Consider the following 10709-nt stretch of genomic DNA (forward strand, 5'->3'; position numbering starts at 1 on the left):
GAGTTTGAGCCCCGCATCAGGCTCTGTGCTGACAGCTCAGAGCCTGGAGCCTGCTGCAGATTCTGTGTCTCTGTCTCTCTCTGCCCCTCCCACATTCTCTCTCTCTCTCTCTCTCTCTCTCTCTCTCTCTCTCTCCCCCTCAAAAATTAAAAAAAAATTAAAAAAAAATTTTTAATATCCTGGTATGTAGAAGGTACTCCATAAAAATTGATCACATTATGGGGCACCTGGGTGGCTCAGTCAGTTAAGCCTCGGACTTTGGCTCAGGTCATGATCTCGCAGTCTGTGAGTTCGAGCCCCATGTTGGGCTCTGTGCTGACAGCTCGGAGCCTGGAGCCTGTTTCTCATTCTGTGTCTCCCTCTCTCTGCCCCTCTGCCTCTCATGCTTGCGCGCGCGCTCTCTCTCTCTCTCTCTATCTCAAAAATAAATAAACACTAAAAATTAAAAAAAAAAAGATCACATTATGAAGGGACAAAGGATGAATGGAGCAATAAAAGTTTGCATTTATAGTATATTTGTTTTTCTGGTTATACCTTTAGACATTGATAATTCTTGAATTTTCCATTTTGTTTTTTTTTAATTTTTTTGATATTTATTGTTGAGAGAGAGAAAGCGTGTGAGTGGAGCAGGGGCAGGGAGAAAGGGAGATACAGAATTCAAAGTGGGCTCCAGGCTCCAAGCTGTCAGCACAGAGCCTCACACGAGGCTCAAACTCACGAACTATGAGATCATGACCTGAGCTGTAGTTAGATGCTACCGCGGAGCCACCCAGGTGCCCCCTGAATTTTCCATTTTGAAAGGATCTTAATGATCAGGAATTATTTCTTCCCTTTCTACCATTTTGAGAAAACAACATAGATTTAAGAACCAAGCTGAACTAAAAGAAAGTTTACACACGCTAAGAACTGAAGAATGTTCTTTTCATGGCTACCACAGCCATGGCTCCTGGTCCCAAGAAGCATCTCAAGTGTGCAGCAGTTCTAAAGCAGTGGATGCTAATAATTTGATCAGTGTGTTTGTTGCTCATCCATCTACCAGGCCCCATGAGCTGAGAGAATGTCTTCTCCTCATCATTCTCCAAGGAACACACTTAAGTATGCTCTGACAGGAGAGGAAATAAAGAAGATCTGCATGCAGCAGTCCAATAAGGTTGACGGCAAAGTCCAAACTGATACAACCTACCTTACTGGCTTAATAGATGTCATGGGCATTGACAAGACTGAAGAGAATTCCTATCTCATCTGTGACACCAAGGGTCCTTTGCTGTTCATTATATTACACCTTAGGAAGCCAAGTAAAAGTTGTGTGAAGTAAAAAAGGTCTTTCTGGGCACAAAAGAAATCCCTCATCTGGTGACCCATGACGCTCACACCAACTGTCCCCCTGACTCCTCACCAAAGTAAATGAAACTATTCAGATTGATTTGGAGACTGGACAGATTACTGATTTCATTAAATTTGACACTGGTGACCTGTATATAGTGATCAGAGGTGCTAACATGTAAAGAATTGGTGTGACCACCGATGAAGAGAGACATCCTACATCCTAGTTCTTTCGGTGTTGTTCCCGTGAAAGACGCCAGAGGCAACAGCTTTGCCTCTCAACTCTCCAACATTTTCATTATTGGCAAAGGCAACAAAACATGGATTTCTCTTGCCTGAGGAAAAGGGATCCACTTCACCATTGCTGAAGGACAGACAAGACACTGGCAGTCAAACAGAACAGTAGGTGAAATGATCTCTAGTGATGTGACCTGAAGGGTCTTTGTACTTAATTTAAGATAAGATGGCACAAATAGACCCATAAATACGGAGAACAAATTGATGTTTGGCAAAGGGGAGAGGTGGGGGGGGGTGGGCAAAATGGATGAAATAGAGTGAAAGACACAGGCTTTCAGTTATGGAATGAGTAAGTCATTGGGATAAAAGGCACAGCATAAGGAACACAGTCAATGGCACTGTAATGGTGACAGATTGTGGCTACACTTGTGATAGGCATAGCATAACATAGATGTTGTTGAATCACTATGTTACATACTTGAAACAAATGTCACATTATGGGTCAACCATATTTCAATTTTTTAAAAAGATAATATGGCGGGGCACCTGGGTGGCTCAGTTGCTTAATGCCTGACTCTTGATTTCAGCTCAGATCATGATCTCACAGTTCGTGGGATCAAGCCCCGCAGTGCAGAGACTGCTTGGGATTCTCTCTCTCCCTCTCTCTCTGCCTCTCCCCCGCTTGTGCTCTCTTTCTCTATCAGAATAAACAAACATGAAAAAGAAGTTTTTTAATAAAAATAAAAATAAAAAAAAGATAGGGGTGCCTGGGTGGTTCAGTCAGTTAAGTACCCGACTCTTGATTTCAGCTCAGTTCATGATCTCACAGTTCATGAGCCTGAGTCCCACAAGTTCATGAGCTTGTGCACTGACAGCACAGAGCTTCCTTGGGAATTCTCCCTCTCCTTCTCTCTGCCCCTCTTTGGCTCATACTCTCGCTCTCAAAAATAAATAAGCATTTTAAAAAAAGATAATATGGCACAATTAGAATAAAAAAACAAAGAATTAAAGAATGCCATTTCAGAACTAAGTACTAGTTCTGAAACCATTTCAGAACGAAGTATTAATGAATTACACAGGCATCATTCGAATGCTCCTGTGATCCCCTGCATGGCACACAGGTCACATATTGGCCAACACAGAACCTAAAATAAAAATACCAACCCTAGTTCGTGACCAGTGAGCTGCCTCCAGTTATCCCATAGATGTTGGTAATTTTCAAGATAAAATCATTTTAAATTAACTTGAATACAAAGGAATTAACATAAAATTCTTAGCAGTTTTGGAAAAAGTATGTTATTAACTTGAACCAGTAATAGGGTTTACAAATCCTTCTCATATTTAAAATAATCCAGGGGCACCTGAGTGGCTCAGTCAGTTAAGCGTCCGACTTCAGCTCAGGTCCTGATCTCACAGCTCTTGAGTTCGAGCCCCACATCGGGCTCTCCACTCTCAGCGCAGAGCCCACTTCGGATCCTCTGTCTCCCATTCTCTCTTTCTCTCAAAGATAAATAAAAATTTTAAAATTTAAAATAATCTGCTTGCAGGATTTGTGACTTTCCACTTGTTTTCTTGTATTTCTCCAAAGGCACTGAGAGTTCAGAGACTCCAATATTTAATTCTAGTGTGAATAAACCCAGCTCCAGTCCAGAACTTGCACTTTGTGACATCTTCCACCCAGGCTCCGAGGGATAAAAGCACTGTTTAAAATCAGCCTTCTGAGGCACCTGGGTGGCTCAGTCGGTTAAACGTCAACTTCGGCTCAGGTCATAATCTCACAGTTCATGGGTTCAAGCCCCACGTCATGCTCTGTGCTGACAGCTGGGAGCCTGGAGCCTGCTTCGTATTCTATGTCTCCCTCTCTGTGCTCCTCATTGCTCATTTTCTCTCTCTCCCTCTCTCTCAAAAAATAAACATTAAAATCAGCCTTCTACGTAGAAAAAAAAAAAACCTGGAGTGTGATGAAGTGCAACACTCTTTCTACCCTTAAACTACATCCCTCTCTACCCCTGCCATTACTGCTCAGTGTCTATAACTGCTTCAACAAACAGAAACACAAAATAAGAGGGACTAAGGCCTCAGATGTTACAGAGATCATCCACTGACTTAAACTCACACAGCCTACTGTGTCTCCCTTTTTTGCCTTCTTAGCCTGGAAGCTCAGAGGCCAATTTATTACTCAGTCATAAAACTGTTCTACTCTCTGCCTCAGTTAGAAGCTTCATTCGTCCACTGTATTTTATGAACTACACGTTACTACCCCCCCAAATTCATATCTTGAAGCCCAAACCCCCTAGTGTGGTTATATTTGGAGATGGGAGCCTCTTAGGAATTAAAATTAAGTTAGGTCATTAAGGTGGGACCCTGATTCAACAGGATTAGTGTCCTTACAGGAAGAGTCACCAGAGAACTAGTGAACTCTCTTTCTCTTTCCCCTTTCCCTCCTCTCGGCCCTCCCTGCACACACATTAAGGAAAGGACATGTGAGGGCATAGCAAGAAGGCAGCCAAAAGGAGAGCTCTCACCAGAAACCAAACAAGCTAGAGCCTTGATCTTGGGACTTCCAGCTTCCAGAACTGTGAGAAAACACACTTCTGTTGTTTACGCCATCCAGTCAACAATATTTTGCTATGGCAGCCCCGGCTATTACACACATGATTCTCTCTTTGTCTGACTCTTCACTGCTCACCTGGCAACTAGCCCCTGAGCTCCGGTCGCTGTAAACTCTGCTGTGCTACATCTCGCATTGTCCACCCACCAGGCACACAAACTTGGAAAAAAATACTTCATAAGCTGAATGAAATCAAGAAAGGTAATAACTCAGCACAATAATTCGGGGGCTATACTCAATCTATACTTGCAACCTAAAAAAATTTTTTTCATGTTTACTTATTTTTGTGAGAGAGAGAGAGAACACACACAAGCAGGAAGATGCGGAGAGAGAGGGAGACACAGAATCCTAAGCAGGCTGCAGGCTCTGAGCTGTCAGCACAGAGACCGACGTGGGGCTCGAACTCTCAAACCATGAGATCGTGACCTGAGCTGAAGTCGGACACTTAACTGACTGAGCCACCCAGGCGCCCCATACTTACAACCTTAATTCAACCTTGTCTGTTGCTTTTAAAGAGTATCCTCCATAATTTCATAAAAAGCAATGATAACTTTTTTCCTTCATATACTCTGCTGTCCAGTTTTGTAAGTGCAGTTTCTATAAAAGTGGCAAAATTAATAAGTATACTGCTGTGGCTTCATTTCATGGGACGGTGTATCCTTACCGAACACTGAAACAAGCCCACTTCTACCCCATTTGCTTTGTTTTCATGTTTTCCTCTTTTTTCTAATCTGTAGTATCATCCACAACCCAGCCCCACTCCTCCATTCTCAGGACTGTCCCTCCTACCACGCTGGCAACAAACAAGCTCGGTATTGCCTATTTCTTTGCTGTCATTCAGCTCAGAGAGAAAACTCTTTTCTTCGTATAAGACATACTCCAGATAGCTATCTTATAAGCCTTCCAAACTGTAAGATCTTCTAGAAGTATAGATGTTTAGAGCTACAGAAAAGCTGATATTGTCCAATGAATAGTTTTTGTGTCAAGAAAAAAAATCATGGATTAAGTTAACAGTTTTGGGCCACCTGGGTGGCTCAGTCAGTTAAGCATCTGACTTTGGCTCAGGTCATGATCTCACGGTTTATGAGTTCGAGCCCCGCATAAGGCTCTGTGCTGACAGCGTGGAGCCTGCTTAAGATTCTGTGTCTCTCCCTCTCCCTCTCTCTGCCCCTGCCCCCACGAGCACTCTCTCTCAAAATAAATTAAAAAAACTTTAAAAAAATGTTAAGGTATACACACACACACACACACACACACACACACACATATATATATATATATATATATATATATATATATATATATATAATAACAGTGTCCACTACAGCTCACATGCTTAAAACTTTCCTTAAAAATTTTCCTTGTGGGTGCCTGAGTGGTTCAGTCAGTTAAGCATCCAACTCTTGACTTAACAGCTCAGCTCATGATCTCACGGTTCATGGGATCAAACCCCACATCAGGCTCTGCACTGACCAAGCATGGCCTTGCTTGGGTTTCTCCCTCCCTCTTTCTCTGCCTCTCTCTCTCAAAATAAATAAATAAATAAACATTTTTAAAAATTCTCCTTGTGGGCCAAAATATTCTGAATTTTCACTGAATGAAATCATATAGCTAAGACTATTTTAGATAAATCCAATTTGACTTTTTTTAGGTACAGAATTCAAGAAATGACACGTTTATTTTTTGAAAACTGTATTTGGTCATTTTGACAAAAACAACTGAAAAGTGGTTGAGTCTTGTGAATTCCTGTGTGAACTGACTTCAGTGAGAGACAATGTTAGGAAAAACAATAAACTAAAGTTACCTGTGATTCGAAAGTACTTTATGAGTGACTACGAAAAGGTCTTCAATATCTCCTGGACAAGCACATCAACATTAGCCTTTTGGGCATTTAGAAACTGAATAGATTTAAATATCTCAAGATACAACAGGGTCCAAGTATAGAATGACCATTTCCACTGAGTGGTCCAGCATGGATACATGGTTACAGTGCCTCTATACATGGTTCTGGAAAAGACCATTGGTCAGGAAAGCAAGCACCAGTTCCCACTTCTTTGAAAATTAAAGTACTGTTTTCTTGAAATGCCCAAAGAGAGCTTAGCTGACCTGACATTCAAGATGTTGCATGGCCGCCCCAATATGACCTTTCCACTTTTCTATCATAGACTCTATTCTCAAGTCTAATTAAACTCCTTCTTGACAATGCTATCTAATGTTTTCTACTTACTTATGCTTTATATTATGCTGCTTTGTTTTCTTGATAATACTTATCACTATCTGAAGTTATCTAATTGATTTTTTACTGTCTATCCTCTTGCCTCTCAGAATGAAAGCCTCATAAGAGCAAAGATTTTGCCCTCTTTGGTGCTGTATCTCCGGGGTCTAGAACAGTGTTTGACACAAAGGAGTTACTCTCTCTCTCTCCCTCTCTCTCTCCCTCTCCCTCTCTCTCCTCCCTCTCCTCTCTCTCTCTCTCTCTCTCTCTCTCTCTCTCTCTCTATATATATATATATATATATATATATATATATATATATATATATATATTCACACACACATAAAAGGAATGAATTAATGAAACCATTCCCAGAAACATCCAAGCTTCACTGTGTCTGTGCCTTGGAATATAAAGTTTCCTCCATCTAGAAGGCCTGTCCTCTCCTTCTATACATCTTAACAGTCCAGCTGAAATTTTGTGGCATCTAGGCACATGTTAGAGTTGCCAGTATGCATGCATGCTTCAGCCCCCTCCACAGAGTGGAAGCTACTTACAGGATCAGCCTTTGATAGTTCCTTTTCAAATACAGACACACCAACTAATCTTTGATGAAGCAGGAAAGAATATCCAGTGGAATAAAGACAGTCTCTTCAACAAATGGTGCTAGGAAAACCAGATAGTGACATGCAGAAAAAAAAACCTGGACCACTTTCTTACACCAGACACAAAAATAAACCCAAAATGGATGAAAGACCTAAACGTAAGACAGGAAGCCATAAAAATCCTAAAGGAGAAAGCAGGCAAAAACATCTTTGGCCTCAGCCACAACAACTTCTTACTCAACACATCTCCAGAGGCAAGGGAAACATAGCAAAAATGAACTATTGGCTCCCAAAAAACAAGAGTCCAGGGCCAGATGGCTTTCCAGGGAAATTCTACCAAACATTTAAGGAAGAGTTAACACCTATTCTCTTGAAGCTGTTCCAAAAAATAGAAATGGAAGAAAAACTTCCAAACTCTTTCTATGAAGCCTGCATTACCTTAATTCCAAAACCAGACAGAGACCCCACTAAAAAGGAGAACTACAGACCAATTTCCCTGATGAACATGGATGCAAAAATCCTCAACAAGATGTTAGCCAACCAGATCCAACAATACATTAAAAAAATTATTCAACACGACCAAGTGGGATTTATACCCGGGATGGAGGGCTGGTTCAATATCTACAAAACAATTAAAGTGATTCATCACATCAATAAAAGAAAGGACAAGAATCACATGATCCTCTCAATAGATGTAGAGAAAACATTTGACAAAATACATCATCCTTTCTTGACAAAAACCCTCAAGAAAGTAGGGATAGAGGAATCATACCTCAAGATCATAAAAGTCATATATGAAAGACCCAATGCTAATATCATCCTCAATGGGGAAAAACTGAGAGCTTTCCCCCTAAGGTCAGGAACAAGACAGAGATGTCCACTCTCGCCATTGTTATTGAACATAGTATGTATGGGAAGTCTTAGCTTCAGCCATCAGACAACACAAAGAAATAAAAGGCATCCAAATCGGCCAGGAGGAGGTCAAACTTTCACTCTTCACAGATGACAAGACACTATATATGGAAAACACAAAAGATTACACAAAAAAATGCTAGAACCGATCCATGAATTCAGCAAAGTTGCAAGATATAAAATCAATGCAGAAATCGGTTGCATTCCTATACACCAAATGAAGCAACAGAAAGAGAAATCAAGGAATCAATCCCATTTACAATTGAACCAAAAACCATAAAATACCTAGGAATAAATCTAACCAAAGAGGTGAAAAATCTATACACTGAAAGCTATAGAAAGCTTATGAAAAAAATTGAAGAAGACACAAATAAATGGAAAAAGATTCCATGCTCCTGGATAGGAAGAACAAGTATTGTTAAAATGTCGATACTACCCAAAGCAATCTACATATTCAATGCAATCCCTATCAAAATAACACCAGCATTCTTCACAGAGCTAGAACAAACAATCCTAAAACGTGTATGGAACCAGAAAAGACCCCGAATAGCCAAAGCAATCTTGAAAAAGAAAGCCAAAGCAGAAGGCATCACAATCCCAGACTTCAAGCTATACTACAAAGCTGTAATCATCAAGACAGTATGGTACTGGCACAAAAACAGACATTCAGATCAATGGAACAGAACAGAGAACCCAGAAATGGACCCACAAACATATGGCCAACTGATCTTTGACAAAGCAGGAAAGAGTATCCAACGGAATAAAGACAGTCTCTTCAGCAAGTGGTGCTGGGAAAACTGGACAGCGACATGCAGAAAAATGAACCTGGACCACTTTCTTACACCACACACAAAAATAAACTCAAAATGGATGAAAGACCGAAATGTAAGACAGGAAACCATCAAAATCTTCGAGGGGAGGGGAAAGCAGGCAAAAACCTCTTTGACCTTGCCGCAGCAACTTCTTACTCAACACATCTCTGGACACAAGGGAAACAAAAACAAAAATGAACTATTGGGACCTCATCAAGATAAAAAGCTGTTGCACAGCAAAGGAAACAATCAGCATAATAACTAAAAGGCAACCGACAGAATGGGAGAAGATATTTGCAAACGACATATCAGATAAAGGGTTAGTATCGAAAATCTATAGATTTTGGACTTATCAAACTCAACACCCAAAAAACAAATAATCCAGTGAAGAAATGGGCAAAAGACGTGAATAGACACTTCTCCAAAGAAGACATCCACATGGCCAACAGACACATGAAAAAATGCTCCACATCACTCATCATCAGGGAAATACAAATCAAAACCACAGTGAGATACCACTTCACACCTGTCAGAATGGCTAACACTAACAACTCAGGCAACAACAGATGTTGGCAAGGATGCCGAGAAAGAGGATCTCTTTTCCACTGCTGGTGGGAATGCAAACTGACGCAGCCACTCTGGAAAACAGTATGGAGTTTCCTCAAAAAGTTAAAAATAGAAGTACCCTACAACCCAGCAATTGCACTACTAGGTATTTATCCAAGGGACACAGGTGTGCCGTTTCGAAGGGCACATGCACTCCAATGTGTATAGCAGCACTATCCACAATAGCCTAAGTATGGAAAGAGCCCAAATGTCCATCAATGGATGAATGGATAAAGAAGATGTGGTATATATATATATATATATATATATATATATATATATATATATATTCAATGGAGTATTACTCAGCAATCAGAAAGAATGAAATCTTGGGGCGCCTGGGTGGCTCAGTTGGTTAAGCATCTGACTTCAGCTCGGGTCACAGTCTCGAGGTTCATGAGTTCAAGCCCTGCATCAAGCTCTGTGCTGACAGCATGGAGCCTGAAGCCTACTTCAGATTCTGTCTCCCCCTCTCTGCCCCTCCCCTGCTCATGGTCTGTCTCTTTCAAATGTAAATTAAAACAACAAAATTTAAAAAAAAATCAGAATGAAATCTTGCCATTTACAATTACATGGATGGAACTAGAGGGCATTATTATGCTAACCAAAATTTGTCAGAGAAAGACAAATATCATGTGACTTCACTTATATGAGGAATTTAAGACACAAAACATGAACGTAAGGGAAGGGAAGCAAAAATAATATAAAAGCAGGGAGGGGAACAAAACATAAGAGACTCTTAAATATGGAGAACAAACGGAGGGTAATAAGAGGGGGTTGTGGGAGGGGGATGGGCTAAATGGGTAAGGGGCATTAAGGAATCTACTCCTGAAATCATTGTTGCTATGCTAATTAACTTGGATGTAAATTTTAAATTAATTAATTAATTAAAAAAAACACAGACACACAAAGTGCGCACGCACACACACGTGCACACACACACACACACACACTGGCACAGTGATACTTATTCATTACCATAATGAATGGGACTAAGGCACCATTCAAGTTCTTAATGTGATTTCACCTTAGCTAAAAATTTAACAAGTGGACCTATCATTTGGTTAGTGCTGTGAAATGGCAAGAGAAATATATCAATTACTGGTGTTCAATACACTCATAAACAGCCAGAAAGGCAAAACTCTGGTGCAAATTCAGGTCATTAGTTAATAAACTTGGATTTATTTTGTCATATTGAGCTGTCCTGTTGAGCTATTGAGTTGTCCTCTGCCTGGTTTCTGGGACACAGTCAGGACTCCCTATGGCCTTCTGATAGGAGTTTAGAAAAAGAAAAGGAAAGAAGACAAGACAGAACCTTCCCAAGCCTACATAAATCTAAATGGGCCTCCTGTCCTTAGGTTTATGTCAGGCTGACCTCTTTGCTGCCC

At 40.6% G+C, this 10709-nt stretch overlaps 1 pseudogene; it reads left to right on the forward strand.

The window, feature by feature from the left end:
• Positions 1–939: 939 nt before the first annotated feature.
• On the forward strand, positions 940–3255 carry LOC121011674 (40S ribosomal protein S4, X isoform-like; annotated as a pseudogene).
• The last annotated feature ends 7454 nt before the right edge of the window (positions 3256–10709 follow it).

This window comes from Herpailurus yagouaroundi, unplaced genomic scaffold (genome assembly GCF_014898765.1).
Source record: "Herpailurus yagouaroundi ecotype Mexico unplaced genomic scaffold, PumYag 195, whole genome shotgun sequence".
Lineage (NCBI taxonomy): Eukaryota > Metazoa > Chordata > Mammalia > Carnivora > Felidae > Herpailurus > Herpailurus yagouaroundi.